Raw genomic sequence first — 18,366 nt, 5'->3', positions numbered from 1 at the left:
GCCACACTAGCGCAGAGCAGAGTGGGACAATCTCTTCCCTCAACCAGCTGGCAATGCTGTGCCTGGTGCACCCCAGGGTATGGTTGGCCTCCTGGTTGCCAAAGCATGCTGCTGGCTCATGTTCAGCTTGCTGTTGACTAGAACCCTCGGATCCTTTTCTGTGGGTCTGTTCTCCAGCATCTCATCCCCCAGCCTGTACGTATAGCCAGGGTTGCCTCTTCCCAGGTGTAGAATCCAGCACTTGCTCTTGTTAAACTTCATATTGTTGGTGATTGCCCAGCTCTCTAATTTGTCCAGATCTCTCTGCAAGGCCTCACCACCCTCGACGGAGTCAACGGCTCCACCCAATTTGCTATTGTCTGTGAACTTGATCAAAAAACCTTCAAATCCTACATCCAAATTGTTTATGAAAACATTGAAGAGGACTGCTCCTAAAATGGAGCCCTGGGGAACCCGACTAGTGACAGGTCGCCATCCGATGTAACCAGTCTAGACTGTAAATTCCCCAAGAATTATTCAAGATAGTTTTTTTTTGGGGCTGTTCAAACCACTCTACTGTAGAGATGATCAAGATCCAGCTCCACTGTTTACACTTGTGCGTTGATGCTTTGCAATGTGTTAGTATAGCTGAACAAATTAAGAAAGGATGGAATGGGACAGAATGGGATGGGATGGGATAGGAGACCTGTGAATGACTCATTGTTTACCCATAACCATACTGCTGGAGGGCACAAATCTCTACAGAGTTCCTCAGGACTTCAGTGAATCCTGCTTCCTGATAAGTAAGAAAAGGTGCATGGTGTATAAAGCAAGTTTTTACTGCAGCAGTGATTGCTGCTACTGAGAAAACAGTTTACTATCAGAGATTTCTGGGTTCAAATGAAAATGCAGACACAGGTGCCTTAATATTTGAGCTGGGATAAGTTTTACATAGCTGTAAAATGAGCTTCAGCTTTTAAGTTACTGTCTTTTTCTTTACAATAATAATCTCTTCACTTTTACAAGCTCTATATTATTTTTAGGTAAGAAAACACTATAAAGTTCATGTTTTATTGTTCCTTGCAGTTATATAAATTACATTTGGCCAAAATAAATGTAATTCCTACTGTGCGAACTGAGAACCCAGAATGTTGATTTTCCTCAAGTTATAAACAATGTGAAGATATGTTATACTGGGTCACAATTTTCCACTGTACAGCAAAATATATAACTCACTTTTAATAACAAAACTGCATATATCATTAAAGTTTCCTACTCCATGGAGCAGATATTATGTTACTCTGCACAGCAAGAGATATCCTTTTTATGTACCACAATTTCTAAAATATTGTTTGACTGAATGAAAAATATTTTAGTGGTTCATTAGTAAAACAGCTGTCATTTTGAAAAATTATTCAAATTAGTCTGTATTTTTATTAGTAGTATTGAATTCTTTTTGAAGGCTTGTAGGTTTTTTGTTTGTTTGGTTGGTTGGTTTTTTTTTAGATCTAATATTGCAGAACATGTTTATGCCTCTTTCATCTTGTTGCCATAGTTTTTGGGAAGGGAACTTTGGAAATTTACTTATTATTTTGATTTCTCTGGTGGCTGTCGGAAGTTAGAGGCACCTCCTAAAATTTAACATGCCTAGTTAGGAAATCCACAATGTTCATTGTGACACTTTGATTCATTAAGTTTCTAATTATGGGTTTTCCAAACCATAGACTTTCCCAGAAGAACTATTGACAGGATTTTCTAAAGCACTAGGCTTTAACCTAACACTGCTGCCATTCACATCCATGGTAAAACACCCGATGATGTCAGTGGAACTATTTAGGCCAATACTGCGTGCTTTTGAATATCCTCTCTTAGAAGTACTACCTGACTATGTCATAAAACTTCATCTAAATCCTTCAGACTACAGTACCTCTGTCTATAGACCCACAAGGTCATTAAAAGTCTCTGGGAAGAAATGGTCATTGCAGCATACCTGAAGGTTTACAAACCTAGGCCCTGAGAGGACAAGAAAGAAGGGAACTTGAAAGTCCAGTCTTCTTCCCAAGATCATGCTGGCACCATCTCAAAAGCGTGAAGAAATTCCTTCACAGAATCATAGAAAGACTGAGGTTGGAAAGGACCTCTGGAAGCCATGAATCCAACCTCTTGCTTAAAGGTGTGCTAACTTCAAAATTAAATTACATTTCTAAGGGTCTTATTCCATAAGGTTTTGAAAATCTCCAAAAAAGGAGATTCCACACCCTTTTTGAGTAACCCGTTCCAGACTTTAACTCTTCTTGTGAAGACTTTTTCTCCAGTGCCTATATTTTTCTTTTCATAACTTTGGATGATTTCCTCTTTCCCTTTAAGTGAGTTACCCCTATCTTAAACATACAGAGAAAATCAAGAAAATTGCAGAGTTCTTCAAATTAACTCCAAATATTTAGGGCATAAAAGCTTAGTAACAACATACTGACTCCTTCAAGACCCTATTAGTGCCAATGTAATGACTAAAGTGTTGACAGTAAACTGAGTGCACAGTGTAGTATTCAACAATGCGTTTGGCACTTGTGTGACCATCTGCTTGCCACCCAACAAACTTGGAACTGCTGCTATGTGTAGGATTCATCTCCCATGACTTTATTCTGTAAAAGCTGAATGCTTTATCTAAATTAGGCACTGAGGATCCCCCCTTGGGATGGAGGGGGAGGAAGGAGGCGGAGAGAGAGAGAGAAGTGTTTGGGGAAGAAATCAACTTTTTGTGGTAGACCCCTGTCAAAACACAATATCTGGGCCTGGTGAGTGGGTAATTGTATTGGTTCAGCTCAGCATTGAGTTGAATTCAGCAGAGAGAAAACCAAACCAAAAAAAAAAAAAATCAAGTGAAAAAGGAAAAATAATGACCTGAGATTTATGTCTTTATATCAAATCTCTACTGTGATGTCTCCAAATACTGTCTGTGTTCTGAGATGAGTTTCTCTCTCCGTCCTACAATGATGGTGGTCTTTTGAAGCCAACACTAGGCAACTATCTTATACTGATCTAGCAACAAATACTCTCTGGAACTGTTGTTGTTTTAGCAAACCACTTGCTCAACCTTCTTTTCTAGTCCTTTCTCATTTGTAGATATACTCTTCTTTGCCATGATCCTTAGGATAGTTCTTGTGGAGTCTCCAGGAGCTGTGAAGGGGAAGAAAGCCAAAGAAGCAGAAAGTTAAATGCAACATGCCAGCTTGTTTCATATGAACAGTGTAACTGTGCAAATTGTGTATATAATGACAATGAAACTCATACAGAATTAGGAAAAAATACTTTTACTTGGATCACTATCATAGAAGATTTTAGTTAAAGGAAAAGAAAAAGAAATGTAGATTGTATTTCATTTTAAGTATTTCTTTTCAAAGAATTTTGAAACTTCTGTGAATTATGAACATAAGATGATCATATGGTCAGTTTCATTACCTCTGCATAAGTAAAAGGTTCTGTTTTAGGGAATGGCTATTACCCTAAATGCAAATAATGAAGAGTGTCTGGTGTGCATAATGATCAGGGCTAGCGCACTTTAGCATTCCTGGCAATGCTCTCGCTGCAAGGCTTATCATCTTGGGCTCTGTGTGACACCTCTTTAGTCCTGAGATATACGTATTGTTTAATTGGGTCTTAATCATGGGAAACAAACAAACAAAACAACAACAAAACAAACAAAAAGCCACAATCCTATTCTAGATTAACATCTTGGTTTTATCTCCGGGTGAATTAACTGCTTTACTTTTGAAGAAACTCTGGGAGCAGATTAACATAACGAAACACAGATCGCAGATGATGACCTGGACAGAGGAGCTAAGGCATTGAGTGACATCTAGTTCTGTGTGATTCTCTCATAAATGTAATTATACAACTGGAAGTGGGGTGAAAGGCTCATAAGAATAGACAAAGTATTACTATTGCTGTGAGAAACCTTTACCACTAATATTATTCATCAGTGGGTGCAGTTTTTATAGAAATTAGAGAAGAAATAGTATACAAAAGTCATGATACTTCAAATTGACACTAGTATTTGATATTTAGCAAAGATAATAAGAAAATTTCAGAAAATGTAGGGATCAGTCCAAGAGGATCCTGCTTGAAGGAAGGAGATATCAGGGGAAAAACATTCTTTGGCTCAGCAGTGAAGTACATAGAGCCAAAGGAAAACTGGGGATTTGGGAAAAATATCATTTGCTTCTCTCCATTATTAAAAGTTTTTCTTGTGTGAAATCGCAACACACTAATAAATACAGGCCTGATTCCCTACTGTCTCTCAGTAGGTGTCATTTTTTTAAATTAGAAAAGTTGAAGTCTTTCTCGGCACAGGTGAGAGCCATATTGGAGGAACCAGAGGAGAGAATCACTTGAAAGAGTGTTTCTTTTTCATGCTTGTCTCCTCAGAGTGGATGTCTACATGGTAGAATTATTCTTCAAGCTAGTAGTATGAGATCTTTAGAAATGTGCAGTGCAGGGACATTTAGCTATAGACCATCTCCAAAGCTCAGCTGATCTTCATTAACCCCCCTAGGAACTCTCTTCCCTGCTGAGGGGAAAAAAATGAAGGAAATGCTTGTGTTTCTTGAATTACTTTAGGTTACATCAATTTGCCCCTTTTGAAAAAGAGAGGTTTTGTTCTACATATTGGGAGTTTACTACCCCTATTCATGATAATCACGAAACTAGCAGAAAAGGAAATATTTTCCTTTTTTAGCACAGTGGTTTTCAGAAGAAAAAATAATTTCCTACTTAGTAAATTCTTAGTAAATTATATATATGTAATTATATTTTAATTTTATAGTTATAAAAAGATATGTATTTATAAAATTATATATTTATAAAATTATATATTTATAAAATTATATACATATATATATATATTGTCATCTCTCGGTCTTGATACACTGCTAGTCCCCGGACCCGGCAGGATTGATAAAACCTGAGTGAAATCATAACTTACTGAAGTCCTTTATCGGTGAACAGCAAAGCAGAAGATGAAATAGAAAACTGGAAAGACATGTTAGTGCTTACAAGGCTACAGCAGAGTAACCAAGCTGGGAAGAAATCTCTGCCAGTCACCTACTCCTCCTCTCTGACTGAGAGCAGGATCTGTTTTACTTTAGCATTTCTGAGGGAACCAGTTAAACCACCTGTGGGGCTTTTGCTTAATTACTGCTATCATACATCTACATTGCACATTCAACAAATGCATACAATCATGCCTTCCCTATACTGGCTCTGCAGCTTTTGTCAGTGTTCTGGGACAGATTTACAGCTGGGTACAGGAGCCTCTGAATAATACTCATGAAATCCGGGGGACATACCAATACAAGAGCCGACTGAGGACATCCAATTACAAACTCTCCAGTGCATGAAAGTCTATTATAGTGTATATAAGTGGTTATTGACATTGTACAATACAATATTGCAAGGAAAAATGTTAAATGCTAACGTGATATAGTCAACATATAAACATGCTTTAACACAATTTATATTTTAACATTTTTTTCCCCTGCAATTATGATATAGGAAGGTCTGATTTGGGGGATCAAAAACAGATCCCTCCTGTTGCACATGATTTTTCCAAGTTATTTATTTTGTTGTTGTTGTTGCTGTTTCTTTGTTTGGTTGGTTTGCCCTTACTCTAGTTCCTGAGAGACTGTTCACTAACCCATTTGATGTTCATAAAGTGGTGAGACTGAATTCTTTGCCAATTTTAATCCATTTACTTTTTTACCAATATTATTTTATTATTTTTTTCCCACTCATATGTGTTTATGAGCAGATATTTATTTCTCTTTTCAGCCTTCAATTCATCAAGCTACATTAATAATAATTTTCTCTTGATAGACTCTACCATTCCTCTGGTATCCCCCATACAATTTGGCTTCAGAGATGACATTTCTACAGGACTGTAGACAGAGGTAGAAAATGATAGATGGCTCAGTGATTTTATCATTCTATCATATTACATTTGGTACAGTTTGAAACAAATTCACATAAGACAAAGCTCGTGTGACCCCTTTGCAAAAAAAGTCATGGTACTGGAGACCCTGCAACAAAATGCTAGCAGGGCAAACAGATCTCTACTCTGAGATCACTAGCAAAGAGTTTTGTTATATCACGTCAGTGGTGAGCTGCCCCGTCCTCAGTGCAGAGTGGCAGTTGATAGTGAGAATCTGGCTATGAGGGAATTTAAAGTAATAAATGTAGTTAAAATGCTGGTAGAAACAACTATTAAGTGAGGTGGAGAGACAGCAGTAGTACTGGGAACTTGTTTTGGCACCTAGCTCAAAGAGAGCTATAGATTACAGGTTGTAAATGACATAACTTCATGCTATCTATTTTTGGTGTGAAAAAGCATTGTGCCTTCCATGGAGACATTATACAGCCTCACTATGTAGCATCACTCTGTCCAGACATTTGTTCGATACAGTTTTTGGAGAGGGCTGATTGTAGGCTTCCCACAATGATAAAGTGGTGGGATGGAGTTTCAGAAGGCAGCTGGCTGGCTCAGTGCATGTGGAAATGATTATTTTAATGGTGCTTTTATTTTATAGAATTATTAACGATGTCGGGGGGGAGGCTAGATGCCTGGGAAAGGCATCTTTTCAAATTATCGTAAATGTAAATGAAGAAATTAAATAAATCCATATATTTGTCATCTCCTTTACCAGATCAGATAGCACCACAGTAGACAAAGCCACACCAATTACAGCTTAGACACGCGATCAAGCTGCTGCTACTTAACTAGTATCAGGCATCAACTGAGCTGTGGTATAATCTGCAACCACAGCTCCACCCCCAGTAACTCATACCTTCACCACATCCATGGCATAGGGAAGCAGACAGCAGAACAGGTCCACCCTGATCACAAAATGGTGGCTTTTCCCTGTAGCTTTTGTCTTTTGCAGCCCTGCATGAGCTCCCCATTTCTCATCTGCTTCTTTCTGGCCTCTGCTCCCTCCATTCCCTCCGCTGAGACAAAAAGAAGATTAAGTCAGTACAGCTTGCTGATATTTCTTTTACTATGTCAAGCCATCTTAAAATGCAGTGCAGGTGCTCTCCAGGTTTTTGGTCTTTAGAGACCATCCTCCTGATAGCAGGACAGGGGATTAAGGAGTAGCCTGCATTAGCTGTATCTTTTAGCTCAGTCTCCTGCATACTCTAATATTCTGTCCTTTCCAGATCTGCCCCGTGCTAAGTCAAGCAAGGAATGCTATGAACATCTGTAGGCCAAGCTCTCATGCCCCAGACAAGCACAGACTTTGGCACATTGAGACAGTAGGAAGAGGTCTTAAATATACTAGCAAACTACATAAGAAAAATACCTATTTTTCTGCTTAAGCCAATATGAGACTTCAAATTTTATCAGTGCAAACCAAAGGGGGAAAAAAAGAGACATTGAGTTTGAAGCTAAAGTATTAATTGATCAAACATTTACTGAAATAAAAAACAAATGCATTTTATTCAAAACTTTTGTTGCTGAAAACAAGACCGTATTAGTAAATCCCACAAAGAAAAACTACAAATACAATTTGAACTGGGGTTGTATCAACAGCAAACACAGTTGTTCAGAAAAAAAAAAATATATCTTCCACAATCATTTATGACAATATTCATTCTTTGACCAACAATTTTAATCCAGAAAGGAGACGCTTTCCCTTCTCAAAAACATGATTTCTTTTTTAAAACTGAGATCATAAGTGAGAAGGGATAAAGAAAGTATTTTAGTCACAGAATTTTAAAAATGGTGAAAAGAAGGAAGGCCCTTTTTTCTCACACTCTTTTCTGTTTTCTGACCTATGACTTTGTTTCTATTGAGGAAAAAATAAAATTAAATTAAAAAAAAATCATAGCATGCATACCTCTTCTCATCTGTATCATTGTGAAGACATGAAGATGACCTCAGCTACTAGAAGAAAGTAAGAAAATTTCCTGTAAACCAGGTTATTCAGTTCTTCACTTAACTGGATTTCTTGCAGCTTACCTCTAAAGCATGAGGCTATAGTAAGCAACAGTTCCCTTTGCCCCATACAGGAGCACCCTGTTTTTCAATGACACCCTTGGCAGAGGAAATGTCAATGGGAAGTGAGCAGAGTTGGCTATGTGAAATAAAAAAATCGAAGTTTATTCCTAGCCCTCAAATTTTGCAGTAGAAAATCAAGTTTTATTGTCCATACCCAGAAAAGCAGCAAAGCAAAGCTGTTGTGATGAGGAGGAAAAAAATAAAATAAAATAAGGGGGCTTCCACCTGCCCAGGTGGGCCACATGGCTTTCCCCATCATAATAATAAATTTTAATTTGTTTTGTTTTCCTTTCAGGCATTGATCCTTTATTTATTTATTTATTTGTTTATTTAGTGTGTGTGTGTGCGTGTGCGTGTGTGCGTGTGTGCGTGTGTGCGTGTGTGTGTGTGTGTGTGTGAAGAGTGAAAGGTGTTAAATTTCACATTGTGCCTTTGATCCCTGGTCTTACCAAAAATTATCTTGTTATTTTTTGCTTTACATAAAGTGTGGTCCCTTGGTAATGAATGATAATGTGAGAATCCCAGTTTGATTTAAAATAAAGTAACTTTTTAGATATTCTGATGGCACAGAAAGTTTTGACTAGATAACCTGCATGCATTGTGGTGGCTCAGAAACTAGGAGGCAAAGCAAAAGTACTCCCAGTGTATTAATTTATTTACTTACATCTTGTTTTTCTACAACTCATAGTTTCTGTGGGACTTTCTTATACTGTCCTGATCTGTCAGTTTGTTAGTTTTTTGTTTCAGATTTTTATCATCATGGCAGTGAACCAAATAACCTTATATTATTAATTTTTGTTGCTGTTTTTGTTGTTAGTATAAAGCATTACACAGTATTTCACTCGCAAAGAATACCTATGAAGAGACAAATCATGCTTCCTCACATTTATTGCTAACCATTCAGAGATAATTCTGCAAAATATTTCCGAAATATTTTTTTTTTGAGATGAAAGAAATTATGTACTTGGTTGAAAGTTCAGTTAATTGGAGGTGTAGTGAGAACAGAAATTCTAGTTGTACCAGAATATTTTTACAAGGTGCTTCATCCAATGGTGTCCTAGCTTGTATCAGCAACAGCATCAGCCAGCAGGACCAGGAAGGTCCTGCTGTACTCTGCTCTGGTGAGGCCGCACCTCGAGTACTGTGTTCAGTTTTGGGCCCCTCACTGCAAGAAGGACACCGAAGCCCTGGAGTGTGCCCAGAGATGGGCAACAAAGCTGGTGAAGGGCCTTGAACACAAGTCCTATGGGGAGCAGCTGAGGGAACTGGGGTTGTTTGGTCTGTAGAAAAGGAGGCTAAGGGGAGATCTTATTTCTCCTTATTGCCTGGGAGCTGGGGGTTGGCCTCTTCTAGCAAATAACTAGTGATAGGACAACAGAGAATGTCCTCAAGTTGCACCAGGGGAGATTCAGGTTGGGAATTAGGAGAAATTTATTCTCAGAGAGAGTGGTTATGCATTGGAATGGGTTGACCGGGGTGGTAGCAGAGTCACTGTCCCTGGGGGTATTTAAGGAAAGGTTGGACATGATGCTTTGGGACATGGCTTAGTGGGTGGTATTGGTGGTAGGGGAATGGTTGGACCAGATGATCTTGAAGGTCTTTTCCAACCTTAATGATTCTATGATTCATTTCCACCATGAATGCAGCTCAATCTCTGGAAGCTGCAGCAAATTATGCACCTGCTTCCAGTTACTTGCAATGGAATTAACCTTAATGCTATCTCTTATTGTCTCATGAGAGCAAGGGAGGAAAAAAAAAAAAAAAAAAGAGGAGAGAGAGAGAAAAGAAAAGGAGGCAAATGTTCAGAGGGGTGAGAAGGTCTGTTAAACTGCCTTTACAATTGCAGTTTGTGTGCCTGAGACTTTATTTTATGAGTTCTTAGCAAAGCGCGGTAAAGCAGAGAGTAAGATAACTCACAATGTAGTAGTGCCTCAGGGACAAACTTATCAAGCTTCCACAATCAATTTGTTATTATTGTTGCCTTCATGGATATTTATTTTAAACTCTTAAGACCTCTTTTGTCCTTCTTTCTTTCTGAACAAGGAATGCTTCCACTATAAGCCCTGAACTTGTCTTAAAGTGCCATAATAACTGAACTGCAGTGTACATTTTCACAGTATTACAGATCAGTGTTGTTTATGTTTAATTATGTACTTTAAACTGCTGTGAACTGCCTGAAGCAACTTGCAACAACCAGTCTAGAAAAGTCATTATTAAATATCCTTCCTCATTATATTTGATACAAAGGCCATGAATAATGACTTATCCTAGATTTCAGTAACCAATCGCCATAATATTTACTGGCAATGAGTTCATGAAACTTGTTGCTATAGTAACTTAATCTTGGGCTTCATCCAGGTCCCAGAGGAGGTATCCATTATCTCAAAAGCCACTGCTGGAACAAGCATATGCATTTGCAGTCTTGGAAGAGAGGGGCCAGAGATTGCACAGGCTGTTTCTAAACTACTGTCTCACCCACTCGGGTCACATGAGACTAGTAGTAAGCAGTGCAAAAAAGGCTGCATTGCCCCATAATTAGCATGTGTTGGAAAACTTTTCTTTCCTCTGCACCCTCTAAGAAGATACAGATTTCTCACTGCTCCTGCCAGAGAACAGACCAACCAAGAAAACAAGAACCTGCCTTCAAAACTGAAACAGAGGAGAGATATTCCAAACACAACATACTTTTGACTCTTTTCTTCACTCACTCTCAAAACTACTGTGTGATAAAACTACTGTGTGATATTATTTTATTGATTATATAAATATTATATAAATTAGACAAAAATGCAACTATTATTTTCCTCAGAAGATTTTACTTTTAAGCTTCCCTTAAAAGTAGAACTTAAGCAATTCTTTCTTCCCCTATATGCCAAACTTGGGCAAAGATTTCCAGGTGCACTTGTAGATCTGTCAATGGTCTTCTGCAGACATGTGAGCAGCCACTTGCTCCATTTCTAGACAAAGCCAGGTCCTGCAGGAGTGGCTGGTTGGAAGCACAACCCCGGGGATGCTGGAACTGAGTTCTCTATCCCTGAACCTTTCCTCCAGCAGGCCTGCGTGGACTCAGTGATCATCTGAACTGTTTCTGTGCAGGCATCCTGAGGTGGGTAATAAGGAAGATGCTATTTCAGTTTTTCCATGTAAAAAATAAATTACTTGTTATTTTAGCAAAATGCCATTTTCCCCATGGGACATGTTGATTTTATGAAGTGGGACTTTCCAACAGAAAGATTGATTGACCGGCTGACTGACTGATTCCCAGATTTACAGGGCTAAATGAGAAAAAAAGGGCATTGCATTTCAGCTGTGGACTGCCAAACAGACTGTGTTTCTAAGGGACCTAATTCCCAAATTTCACCCACATAAATGTGGTTTCATTCCACTTTTTACTTCTTCTTTTCACCCTGCTGGTGATTGCATGAAGATACACCATTCAAATTGGGAATTCATGAGAGGTAAGCACTGTTGTCTATACTACAAAATTGGACAATAAAAGACCATTTTCCTTCTTATTTTTTGTTCTTGTAGGACATTCACCCTCTCCAACCTCGTATGAAAGTACTTCAGGTTATCTCGATTTTTGAATACTGTTGTCCTACATTTGTAACATGATGTGGTATAAGTATTAGTGTGATCCCAAGTTTCTAACCTGATATAATTTGGAAGATTTGAACTGTGTTTGAAAAGTTCTTCTCCTGGACAAGTGTTTGCTCTGGTTCCCTAGCTATAGCCTAAACTTGGCTTCAAAGTGAGAGAACTGACCTGAGTAGTGCAAATTGGAGATTGCCAATTTACCCTGAAGACACTAAGAACAATTTGCAGTTAGTTTAGAGTGACAAGTTTAACATTCACTTATCAAGTACAGCAATTTATTTTTACAATGTTGCAAAATGGCTTGGACCCAACTAATTTCACTCCGAGGAACAAACACTGCCACAGCCAGAAGGCACAAAATGTGCAACAATAATCCTTAAGGCAACACACTGTAATTTGCCTTCTTCTGTTTAATGCCATGTCAAACAGAAGGATTTCTACACATTTCAGATGGTGACTGCGTTGCCTTCCCTTGGTTTGAGTTTAAAAAAAAAATTGATTTACTTCAGAGAGCAGTGATAGATGAAGGATATGACATGCACTGAGCATGCCTAGTTCCTTGCTCATGCCAAAAAAATCCCAGAAGGATAAATCTCGTTTCCTGCCTTACTTCACAGAATTTAACTTTTTAAACAAGTCATGTTCTGTGGTTTGGATTCTGTGTTTATATCAGGGTTTGTTTCCAGGCTCATGGACAATAATAGTACATTGGTCTGAAAAATTTGAACATTTTCATGTGGAGAGAAATCCTGGTGTTCTAACCTCAATTTCAGTCTTATTATTTGCATTAATTCTTATAAAACAGCCCTTACAGATAAGTTGCAATAAAAGCTGATATTTTCCAGGTATAAGCTGGAAAATATGTGAACTTGAGCTTTCATTTAAGTCAAACTTATTTCCATGATTTCAAGCTGTACCTATACATTCATACTGTAAACTTTATTTATTTTAGCAAATATGGAGCTGGAAATTAAGACTTAATTTTAAAAATATGTTCTGTGTTTAAACTGACTTGTACATTTAGACACACACACACACACACACAAAGCCTTTGTGATCTAGTGATTATAGCTGGATTCCAGTCCAATTGGAAGCAGAACATGAATTATATTGAACCTGTTAACCCCCTAGTATTTAAAAGATTGTAAGAATATATATACACACATACACATATATATATATATATATCTGGAATTTCATTAATAGCAGCAGCCTTAAAAAATGCAAATAAATAAAATAAAAATAAAAGACACTTCCACATGATTTAATTATATCCTTCAAGAACATTCAGTTTTATCCAAACATCTAACATGTACAAATTTGTGCAGGTATGTGAATATAATATATACATATATGTATAAACATACACACAAAGACAGAGAAACCAATCATAGAATCATGGAATGGCTTGGGTTGGAAGGGATCTTAAAGATCTTCTAACTCTAACCCCCCTGCCATAGCCAGGGATGCTACCCACATATCAGGTTGACCAAGGCCCCATCCAGCCTGGCCTAGACCACCTCCAGGGATGGGGCATCCACAATTTCTCTGGGCAACCTGTGCGAGTGCCTCACTACCCCAGTGAAGAATTTCCTCCTAATGTCTAGTCTAAATCTATCCTCTTTTAATTTAAGACCATTCCCCCTTGTCCTATCATTATCTACCCAAGTAAAGAGTCCTTCTCCATCTTTTTTATAAGACCCCTTTAAGTATTGAAAAGTTCTGTAGTGACATCCAAATATAAGCAGTCCTCTCTAGGAAAACCACGATCTTTGCTTCATCTGGTCCCTTTGTTGATTACTGTACTTTGCTGCCTTGTTTCTCTCTTTGCCTGTAGGTCTTCATAACTCCACATAAAAATGCACTTTTTTTCTATACGTGCGACAGGTCACTTTAAACTACTGTAATACAGAGAGGGCTCTTTTTTTTTCATTAAGTTCCCTAAGAACATCAATTGCTTGTTCATGAAGATTATCATAAGCTACCAACCCCGTCTGAAATATTTCATCAGGTCTCTCTGCCACCTTCTGTGGGAGGCCTGCCTCTATCAGTGTCTTGTAGCGTTCTGTGTGAGTTACACTGGAAGTGTCCATTGGTTCTTCCTCTTCTTTTAATTGCACCGCTTTACTATTCACCTGATTATCCATTTTATTTTGCTGCTTGAGCCTGTGGCTGCCTGCCCTGCTGCAAGGTCTCTTCCCCTGGAGCCCTCGCTTCCTTACGCAGAGCACCCTACTCCGTGCTAGGAGGCCCCACTATTGCCCCTGAAGCCCCCCAGGGACCAAGCTAGGATCAAACTTTAGGCTTAACATTGAAATTTTACTAATGCTCCAAATCTTCTCTACTATAAGTATCTAAAACTTCATTCATATATGCAAGAGCCATTCTGCTCATTAGACTAATGATATTCTGGAAAAAAAATGAGGTATTCACTACAGAAAAACAAAAAGTGAAATAAAAGTAAATGAAAAGTAGCATACTACATAACCTCTTCTAAGCTCAATGGAAACCTCATAAATTAGCTAGCTTCTGGTGGGATTGAGTTTGTCTGTCCCAGCTTTTTATTTAATCCTTTGCTACATCTACACTGTCTTGTTGCACACTTACATTCTGCATTTAATGTATTTAAAAAAATAATGATTTCTAACTACTTAACCCATACATCAGTAAGCATAACATACACAGTAGCTATTCTTAGATAGATAGATAGCTGTGAAAATATATATGTGTATGTGTGTATTGGAATATAAATACGTATGTATGTATATATATGCAGATGCAAAATCAGCAAAAAAGTTTTTGTTTTATGCTCTGCCATAAGAAAAAAATATTAACAGTAGATAAAGAGAAGAGTTCCCTTTGGTGCTTGGCTAAAACATAAACAGAACAGCTGGTGTTTGTCCGAAGTGGCAGTTCTATGTGCTGCTGTTTGTTTCTACTGAATGATCTTCTTATCACTAACTATCCTATAAGCAACATTGCAAGTTTCGTCATGACAGTTTTTTATTTATTTTATTTTATTTTTATTTTATTTTATTTATTTTATTATTTTTCTCTTTGCTGTATGTGAATAATCTTGAAAATTTTAGGAAACAGTACTAAAATAAAAGTACATGCCAACTTAATTTAATATGACTCCTTTATTTTTCCATTTTCCATTTTTCCATTTTCGCAATACCTAGGGGACTTGTCCCCAGAGCCTCAGCCTTGTTTCTTGACACTCTAAATATATAGTAAATGTCAATCCCCACTTTTAATGTGAATACTCCTCATGTTCATAAACTTCAACTTTTCTGCTTTCCATGCAAGGATGCATGACCTTTATGAAGGAATTCAAAAAGGAGTTCAAAGAGGAATTCCTTCAAAGAGGGATTCCTTCAAAGCAACACAGACATCATTCATTCTTTGGCCCAAGGAGGAGTAACAAAAACAGCTGCTTACATAGTATTGCTGAGGAGGAGGGGTGGAAGAAAAGTGAAAGAGGAAAACTAACACGCTGTACTCTTTTTCCATGTGGTGCCATGTGGTCCTTGTTACACAAGACCAAGATATGTGCACCTTGGAAATAGTCCATATATGAATCAGGATGCTAATCAGCTGCTGCTCTAGTACATAAGGTCATAAAAACAGACATACCATCTCCAACACTGTCTGTAAGGGACACCTAAAGAATAGCAAAAACAGGGAAGTCTAAATGATACTTCCCCAAATACTGTCTCAGCTTTCAACTATTTTAGGGGATTTCCTAAGTTTGACATGATTTATCTAGTCAGTAATCCTCAGTGTTTTTTTTTCCCATGCTCTTGTACAGTGCCCATTTCAAGCCACATAAGTTTTTGCATCTACAACATCATTTGGGAAGATGCTTCATAGGTCTACTGACCACTGCATAAGGAACAAGCTTACTTTGAAGCTTACTGCTTCTTTCTTCTTGGGATGTCCATGACACATCCTAGCAAGAGGTGCTGCACAGCACAATGCAAACCACTAATGAATTTCCAGCCATTAATTGTGGCTTTGTTCTTCTTACATAGACTAGAATATTTCTGGCATCCCATGTTCCTAAGGCTAAGAAAGAAAGGGTATATTTGGGTTTGAGATACTGCATTGTCATGAGGCTAAGACAAGCTCAGGTTGCTGAATATCTTCAGTTTTGGATGCTTGCTGTCACATTGTAGCTCACTTTTCCAGCTGGATCTACATGTGCTTCCCCATTTAGATGGTTTGTTTGCTGTTTGAGGTGTGGACAGCTTTGTATGCACTTAGCACCCTGCACACAGAGACTGAAATTTGCCTGAGTAACCATGGCACTCCTGTAAATAAATAAAATAGATAACAGTCATTATTAGCATACAGTCACCTCTAAAACAAAACAGTCTCTATAAATGGATAGATTCCCTGTAATTGCTCTCCTGGGGCCTTAGCCTCTCCTTCATGATTGATCCAGGAACCTTGGCTATACACTCAAAACATGTTCTCAACCTGGTACCTCCTGCTGTGTTTCTATCTTGTTGCTTTAACTTCTTTTATACCACCTACATATTTTACTACTGTTTTTATAATTTCTTTGCACCATAATTGAAACCTTAGCTACCCTCCTCTTTGTTCCATTGCCAGCAATCTTTGATAAGTGAGTACTTTTCTAGTTTTTTTTTTTCTTTTAAAGTAGTACTTTTAAATAATTAATGGAGTTCTTGAAATACTTTATCAATTAATTATTCTTGCTACATTGGTGCTTCCTAGATGTTTTTCCTTTGGCTCATCTCCTAGAGAACATGAGTTGCGTTGCAGTGTTTACCTGAAGAACAGGTATCTCCTGAAGGGCTGCCTGGTTTTATGTGAATTCCTTTGTTCGCATGCCCTGCTGATATACTGAGGAAGGTTTCTGAAGTATGTTTCTCAGATAAACTCAGGGATTATGCCCCAGGAATGCACTATAGGGCAGATAAAACTATCATGAGAAAAGGAACATTTCAGGTACTTGTGAAATTTATTTTTTTAACTGGACCAAGATTATCTTTACAGCTGCATCTGCAGGAATTTATCAGCCTCCTTACAACCTTCCTCCCTATGTACTTAGCTTCCCCATGCAAAGCCACATCACTTATCACTGAGGTGTACTCTCCTTCAGCTGCAGGATTATGAGCCTCTCCTTGAAAGCTATAAGGAATTTCTTCTATTTCACCAAAACTGTGAAACTTGTCCAAACATAGGCAGCTGCAGTTCTTGTGCCAGTAAGAATGACAATGAAGGAAAAGGTATTTTATATATATATATATATAATATATATACTGCAATTCTCTATCTACTTAACGTACTTTCTGGTGAGATTCAATCTAGATATACAATTTACATTGCATTTTTAACCACTGTGTAACCTCCACACTAGTAAATTAACTAGGATTAGGGGATATTTCCAGCCACTCAGAATTCAGCAGCTACACTGTTAAATTCTCTCTGATCATCATTATTTTATTTTATTTTTTAAATTTTTCTTGTTTCCCCACACGGTCAATCAACACATTCCTGAACAACTTCTGGCACAACTCAGGACTTAGTATGGACTCTTCCCGATGGTGTTTTAGTGGGCAAAGTAGTTTAATAGCATGAATGGAACCAGGTTTGGGCATTTGACTCTGAGGCCAAAGAGCAGTCCTTGGCATTCTTAATTTATTATTATAGTTGAAGTTCTCAGGAAACAGTGCTTCTGAAATAACTTAAATTCCCTGCCTTGCCAGAGGAGACAGTTGTTTGATAAGTTCTTTGGAAAGCTTCTAAAGGAAGATATTTTTTGCCTACCTTAAGTATTTGAGTTCAGTTGCCATCTTCACTTACTGCTTCTGGGGTAGAATTCTGTCAATATGTGAGAACAGTACTGGTGTACTACTTCTGCAATGGCTTCCATCCAGAGAATCACAATCATTAGTACTGACAAATAATTATACTCATTAGAAGGAAGGAAACTGAAGCATAAAATAATCTGAAACTCCCTGAAAGGCACAGTTCCTGCCAGGGGCACAACTCACTCTTGCATAGGATGACTCAGTCTGTCTTCTCCCACTCAGGCACTGTGGTGAAGAAATCAGAAAAATTCAGATTTAGATTGCATAGAAAACAGAAAATATTTCTTTTGGATGGTCACTCTTTCTCCTTTAACTTCTACTTATGATGAAATGTGACAGGGCATGGATTAACAACTTGTTGAATCCAGTCATGCAATCAGAGAAAATGGAATTGAAAAGGGATTTTGAGAGGTCATATGGTACATTTCATTGCCCCAAGGCAGAATCAGCTCTGCTAAGGACATTGTGGACAGCTGTTAGAAAAACAGCTGTTTTTAAGACTTGTAATGATGGTAATTCTACACTCTCCTTAAGCAATGTGTTCCAGTCCTTCACTATCTCGACCATAGGATCGTTTTTCCTAACTCTTAACTTTAACTTTTGCAGCAATATAAGACCATTATTTCTTGTCCTATCCATTGACACACAGAAGAGATTTCTTCTTTGTAACAGTCTGTATTAGATTTGAATACAGTTAATATACTTCCTAACCTAATTTTCTCTTTTCTGGATTATGCAAATCCAGTGTTGTCATTTTTTTTTTTTTTTTTCTGAAATGGTCGTACTTTCTAGCTTTATGATGTGCTGATTCCTTTTGAATGTTCTGTTATACATGGGACTACAGAGACTGCTGGATGAGCTGTCTAAGCCTAGTAATCACATACTGCAAAGCAGAAG

The 18,366-nt window shown here is 37.9% G+C and overlaps 1 long non-coding RNA gene across 6 annotated transcripts in view; it reads right to left on the bottom strand.

Annotated features, from left to right (window-relative positions):
- Positions 1-9,021: 9,021 nt before the first annotated feature.
- LOC308193107 overlaps positions 9,022-18,366 on the bottom strand; it is a 48,251-nt gene continuing 38,906 nt past the window's right edge. For 3 of the 6 annotated variants that reach the window (XR_013949383.1, XR_013949385.1, XR_013949386.1), the window contains 3 exons: positions 17,653-17,694; positions 17,426-17,554; positions 9,022-15,939 (listed from right to left, as the gene is read on the bottom strand). This is a non-coding gene — a long non-coding RNA (uncharacterized lncRNA). Of the gene's footprint in view, positions 15,940-16,424; positions 16,561-17,425; positions 17,555-17,652; positions 17,695-18,366 lie in introns of all 6 variants that reach the window. The other 3 variants (XR_013949381.1, XR_013949382.1, XR_013949384.1) reach the window with 3 other exon arrangements.

The sequence above is a fragment of the Anser brachyrhynchus genome, assembly GCF_964034855.1.
Source record: "Anser brachyrhynchus genome assembly, chromosome: 3".
NCBI classification, from domain to species: domain Eukaryota; kingdom Metazoa; phylum Chordata; class Aves; order Anseriformes; family Anatidae; genus Anser; species Anser brachyrhynchus.
The sequence above is the reverse complement of the archived record's forward strand: the minus strand, read 5'-3'. Positions and strand labels throughout refer to the sequence as shown.